Source organism: Mobula birostris, chromosome 5 (genome assembly GCF_030028105.1).
Source record: "Mobula birostris isolate sMobBir1 chromosome 5, sMobBir1.hap1, whole genome shotgun sequence".
NCBI classification, from domain to species: domain Eukaryota; kingdom Metazoa; phylum Chordata; class Chondrichthyes; order Myliobatiformes; family Myliobatidae; genus Mobula; species Mobula birostris.
The window spans coordinates 155,684,811-155,691,822 of record NC_092374.1 but is presented as its reverse complement, the minus strand read 5'-3'; positions in this window follow the sequence as shown (position 1 = coordinate 155,691,822).

Below are 7,012 nucleotides of genomic sequence, written 5' to 3'. Positions count from 1 at the left end.
GTGGTTGGGAATGGACCCAAGTGCAAGACACAGACACTGAAGTACTAGGCACAGGGCTAGGATACAGGGCGATGGCAAGGACATGGACAGGAAAACCAGGAACCTGGAACAGGACTGAACAAGAGAGCTAGGAGCCTGGGAGTCCAAGCCTCTGGCTCGGACCCCAGAACTAGGCAAGGACGAGGCTTGGCAGGCAGGCAGGATGAGGCTGGAGTCTTCAGGCTTGAAGCTAGAGGCTAGAGATTTGGCTTGGCTTAGCAAGAGGCTAGGCAGGAGGCTGTTGTCTTCAGGCTCGAGGCTAGGTAAGAGACAAGGTGAGGCAAGGCTGGAGGCAGGAGACTTGAGATGAGGCGAGACTGGAGGCTGGAGGCAGGAGACTTGAAGCGAGGCGAGGCTGGAGGCTGGAGGCAGGAGACTTGAGGCAAGGCTTGGCAGGAGGCAGGAGACTTGAGGCGAAGCTTGACTTCTCCTGGGCAGGGCGCGGTTCACTTGGGCAGGGCGCTGTACACCTGGGCAGGGCGCGGATCACCACCCGACAGATGCAAGGGACAGGAAGGGACAGAACCAACCCCAGGTAACGGCAAGACGGCCTGGCTTACCTGGGTGGAGGCAAGGGACAGGAAGGGACAGAACCAACCCCAGGTAATGGCAAGACGGCCTGGCTTACCTGAGCGGAGGCAAGGGGCAGGAATGGAGCTAGCTACAGGGTGGCTCTAGGACCAGACAGTAAGACAAGGCAAGGCTACTGGCAAAGCAAGGCGAGACGAGAACTTCAGGCGAGGCTTGAGTTACTGGCAAAACAAGGCAGGGCTTCAGGCGAGGGAATAGAAGGCAGAGGCAGGGATACAAAGAGTAAGGACAAGAACAATCCAACAGCCATACCTGGGTCTCAGAAGGTATTTATGCAGCCAGCCCCAATGAGCATCAGCTGCATCAATTAGCTCAACAAGAACAGAAACAGGGTAGATAGGAAAACCTGGAGCAAGGGTCGATGGACCAGACTGTGAACCAGAATACGGACTTCATGGACCGGACTATGACAAATTGATAGATAGACCTATTTTTGCACTTTCTACAACAATTATATCAATTAAGTTTTGTAGTTCTTCCTCCGTACTTGCAATTAACACAGTGTCATCTACGTATCTGAAATTATTGATGTTTTCACCCCCAAATTTGATTCCCAAGATGTCTCTTATTTTTTGTAATATTGTTTCACTGTACACATTAAATAAATCAGGGGAGAAAACACACACTTGTCTAATACCTCTCTTGATTTTCGTAAACTGACTCACTTCTCCATCTATTCTTACAGTGGCAGTTTGTTCCGAGTACAGATTTCTGATTAGATGGAGGTCTTTCACATCTAAATCTATATTTTTCTGTAATATTTCAAATAACTTATTGTGCTTCACTTTTTCAAATGCTTTTGTGTAGTTGATAAAACAAACAAACAAATCTTTTTGCACTTGAATAGCTCGTTCCGATAGTATCCTTAACATCAATATTGCATTTCTAGTACCTTTGTCTTTTTCAAAACCACATTGTTCTTTACCTATTTCAGCTTGTAACTTACTTCTAGCTCTTGTCATCAAAATTCTTAGAAGTATCTTGGTGATATGACTCATTAAACTTATGGTCCTATGTAAGTTAAAGCCATTAATCTTAGTAATTGTATCAGTAGATTTGTCTGGGAATATCATCACATTTCTGCCTCTGTTCTCTCCTTGTCCACAACCACATGAGATCACGTGAGGTCCATTGGCCACATGAGGTCATTTCCAGCAGAAGCCACAAAATGATATACGTATAAGACTATTTCCTGGATTGCTTCAGGCATGGAGGGCTTTGAAATTGTCCACTCTCTACCAAGGCCAAGAACAACTAGTGCTGTTGCAGGAAAGTAGTATCGAGCATCATTGACTCCCAGCACCTGGGTTATGCTCTCTTCTCGATGACACCATCTGGAAGAAGGTACAGGAGCCTCAAGTCCCACACCACCTGGTTCAGGAACAGTTATTACCCCTCAATCATCAGGCACTTGAACCAGAGGTGATAACTTCACTCAGCTTCACTTGCCCCCTATGGAATCACTTTAAAGGACTTTTCATCTCATGTTAACTCAATATTTGTTGCTTTTTTTCACGTTTGTATTTGTGAGGTTTATTGTCTTTTGCACATTGGTTGCTTTTCTGCCCTGTTGGGTGTGTCTTTCATTGACTCTATTATGGCTCTCGGACTTACGGAATTTGGCCCCCAAGAAAATAAATCTCAGGTTTGTATGTGGTGACTTTGATAATAAATTTACTTTGAACTTTGAATTTTAATACAAAGCAGAGACCCAATTATTGGCTTTTATAGCCTCTTTTTCTCAGATACTTAGAAAAATTGCTGATGCAACTGAAGTCAAATTGAGTTTATTGTCTTATGCAGAATGATGTTGAGGTACCGGTGCAATGAAAAACTACATACAGCAGCATCATGGGTGCATTCACTCAGGCAATACATAGAATAATAATTATACAAGGTAGTGAAGAAAAGACTGCAATGATGTCTTGTTTTGCACAAAAAACACAGAGATAGGTCATAGGTAGCGCAAGAGATGGTCCCTAATGTTCCGATGCTGAGGTAAGATGAGGTTTGTGTGTGGATCAGTTAAGGAATCTGATGTTTCTAGAAAAGTGTCTGTTCTTGGACCTGGTGGTGTGGGACTTCAGGCTTCTGTACTTCCTGAACAACAGAAACAGTGAGGGGAGGGCACGGCAATGATATTGGGGAACCTTAATGACAGATACTACCTTCTTAAGGCAGTACCTTAATGAGAGATACTACCTTCTTAAGGTACTACCTCGTGGAGCTGTTTTCTGTGCAAAGCATAGTCTAGGTTGGGTCCACTGCAGCCTGCCATATTCTGTGCTGTACAGGGCCATGATGCAACCAGTCAGGACACTTTCAACACTGCATCTGTAAAAAGCTTGTTAGCACATTTGATGAAATGCCAAATCTCCTTAACTTCTAAGAAAGCAGGGGCACTGGCACATGTTCTTCCTGATTGAATCTATTTGCTGGGCCTAAGAAATTTCATTAGAGTATTCACAGCATGCTTTTAAACTTGCCCTTTTGACTATATGTGAGCTCTCTGTAAAGAATCAGAGTCAAATCTAGGCTTTTTTCTGGTCTGGTGGCAAATACATTGGAAAGTCTGACGAGTTTAAATATCTGGAATCAAATATTGAATGGGCTACAGAGGAAGATGAGGATTTACATAATTGAAGCAGGACAGAATTGCAAATTGATGAGAGGCTTATGATGTATCAGTGAAGCAGATGTGGCACAGTGGGCAACAATTTGTGCTGTTGCCTCTATTTTTCTAAGGAACTGTTTTCAATCCTGACATCAATCCAAGAACAAAAAAGTCAACAGAAAGTGAAGGACATAGCGCAGTCCATCACAGGAAATACCCTCTGAACCATCGAGCACATCTACAAGGAGCACTCCCACAGGAAAGCTGCAACCATCTTCAAGGATGTGCACCGTCCATCATCATCATCATCATCAGGTGCCATGCCCAGTTTGAGCTTTGACTGCCATTGCCCACATACTCCTATTTCGGGTCAAGTGGATCAATTCTTTGGTATTCATTTCCAATTCTCTGGCTGCTGTCTCTACCATCATTTGTCTTTGTCTTCCTCTTGCTTTCTTCCCTTCAACCTTTCCCATAATTACCATCCACCATTTAGTCCATGCTTTCACCTCACTGCTACCATTGGGTAGGAATACAGAAGCCTTAAGTCCCACACCACCAAGTTCAGGAACAGTTAATACCCTTTGACCATCAAGTATCTGAACCAGCATGAATAACTTCTCTCACCTCAACTCTGAACTGAATCTACAACCCATGGACTCACTTTCAACCAGAGCACAACTCATGTTCTCAGGACTTACTTGTGATCGTTTTTCTTGTATTTGCCTGGTTTGTGTTCCTTCGCACATAGTCAGTCTTTGTGTATAGCATTACATTGATTCTACTGCATTTCTTTGTGCTTCTGTGAATGCCTGCGAGACAATGAACCTCAGAGTAGTACATGGTGACATATGCATACTCAGATAATAAATTTACTTTGAACTTTGGACAACAGGTGATTTTTTTTTTTGGAGTTTGCACACACCTCTGTGTTTTTCCTCTGAGTGCTTCAGTTTACTGTCAAAATGTCCCAGTAAGTTACTTGCCTTCTGGAATAGTTTAATGGCGAGAAGAATTAAGGGTAACTGCTACTACTTACTGCCGATTAAGCCAGTGGTGTTTAGAGCAGCAATGAAGGTGCTTCATCTCCGGTGGTGTTCAAAGCTTCCTTCATCATGTCAATAGCTTCCTCTCAGTTTTTACTACTGTTAGTCATGCAAGTCCTGGGTGGACAGCCAGGCAACCAGACATAGAAAAATTCTTCATTGCTGTTTTCATACCAATTTTGTTTGACCAGACAGGGCTGTTAGCCCTGAACTGAACCTCCGAAACTGAAGAACCAGTGGACCACTTTTAGTCTGTCATCTACCCTTTGATCTGTTCGGCATGGGCGGCCCGACCAACAGCCAAAGCATAAAGCCTTGACTCCAGCCAACATAGCTCTCTGGGCTGCACGCAAGCCTCCAAACCACAACAAGGTAGTGGTCCTCTTGGAGGAGTCAAAGGTAAGTTGACGTTCAAGTGTAAATGAAAATGGGTGAAAGTGGAACATAAGAATGGGAACTGATGGGCTTACAGTCCTGGGAACCAGCATGGAATCAGTTGGCTGAACAGCTTTCTTCTGTATTGTTACAAGAAAGGTAAATTCCATTAATTATTCCAGAGCAAAGGTAGGGCAGCTGAATATGATACCCATAAGAATGTTTGGAGAATAATATTAGAGATCGTGATAGATAAAATGAGGAGAAGCAACATCACGTGATTTGGGAGGCACTTATGGAAGTCCAGTAGAGAAAGCTGGTATGGTAAGGGTATGTTCAAAGAGACGAGGAAAGTAAATTAATAGAAAGGCAATGCCAAAGGGGAAGGAGAATGTGGTGGAGGTGATTTAGTGGAGAATGATAGAAGAACTTGATATGTTTGGACAAAGCCAGCTGAGGGACAGGATCCACATGGTGACATGTTTAGATAAGCTAACTGAGTTTTTTCCTGTACATCAGCTATGACTTCGTGCCTCTACTTAACTCGGCTATTTGAAAGGAGAATTGTGACCGTGACACACTTCAGAATTGTTAGTTTATTAACATTAGTTTTTTTTTCCACGATTTGATTACTAGGTCATTTACCCAATTGATTAACCATCAATATCAGGCTCTCTTTTCCCTTCACCTGCCTCCATTCTGATATGAGACATGTCGTAATATAGATTTTTCATTTACACTGTCATTGTTTTGACATGGTTCAACTGCCACTTAAATCGGTTTTAAATGTGCTCATTTAAAACTGGCCTATTTCATCAACATTAAAAATAATCTTTCATTCAGATCCTCAGAAAATTTACAGAGCAATTCTCTTGAATTAAATTAATCTTGAGCAAGGTAGAATCTCTGTAGATATAATTGAACTGCTAAGGTTTAAATTTGTGATCTTCAGGTCAAAGCTGTATAATCAATATGCAGATTATACATCTCTTTGACAGAGATTATAATATAACTCAGGTTTTAGACATTTCAAATCCTCACTTTGGATTGAGAGAACTGAAAGAATACTTCATCTATAGATTATATTTTCTTTGAAAAAGAAGCTTTTAATAAGTGGCGGAAAAAGGTCAGTTCTGATGCTGTATTAATGTTTAAAGAGATTTAAAGATTGCTTTGACAACCATGGTATTCATTTTTAAAGTTTTCTGAAGACTGAGTTGTAGCCGTTAACAACCTATCTTACCAATTAGTTGTTATTCTATACATTTCAATTGGTTTCTAACGTTAATCTCGAAGGAATAATAATCTTCAAATTTGCAAATGCTTGCTGTTAAATATTTTGATTACATGTTAAAATATTCTTTGTAAGATTTTATTTAAGTAAAGATTTAATTTTAGTACAGAGTACAAAATTATCCATTATTTGTGGACTTCTTAGGATGATGTACAAAGAGATCTGCACAAATTGTGCCTGTGGTTAAGCAATTGAAAAGTAGCACATGCTAGTAATCATGTAGATTTCTGATCACCCTTAAGGCTATAATTTTGTTATGTCTTTGATTTTCATTTTATACTGCAATACTTCTAGATTTAAAAAAAAGCTGCAGGCAACTTAACATACTTGCTGATATCCTCTAGATTTTCACTTCGTCCTTCGTACACATCTCCCCCTTCTGTACACTGCTGCAGAGTATGGAATACAGAGAAGTTACCCAACACATTAACACTGTTGTAACCTACCTAAATTGGAAGCATGACAGCCTTGGCTGCCTATCCTTCTAAAAGGCACTACTGAATTTATCAAACTTGAAGTGATCTCATATCAAGGACTTTAAGAATCTAATCCTCATCTGCCAGGTACTTAGTAACATCCTCAGAAGTAGCTGGAATTCCAAAACTGACCCTACAGCCAATCATTACGTCGTGTGAGTGCAAAAAAGCAGCAATGAAACAATCACTTAGCTCTTCATGCCATTGATATTAAGGGGGGAAAAAAACAACTGAATTATTTCTAGTTTGTTGTAATATTTTTGCACCTTCATTTGCAATTTCATTAACTCCATCAAACCGTGCATAGTTTAAAATATGAATTGATGTAAAAAGATGTATTGTGCAAAATTCTTTTCAAGTCCTTTTTGTTCAAAATTACTGGACCACAGACAATACTCATTGTTGAACAGCAAGCACAAGAAGTTATTCTACACAAATGAATAGCTTGTAACAATAATTTCCTTAAATAATTTTTGATCAACCCTAATTATATATTGCAGTTTTCAACTCTATTTCATGGATTGCCCTTTTTTCCGAAATTTGGAATTGAGTAACTGCTATAGAATACTTATTTATA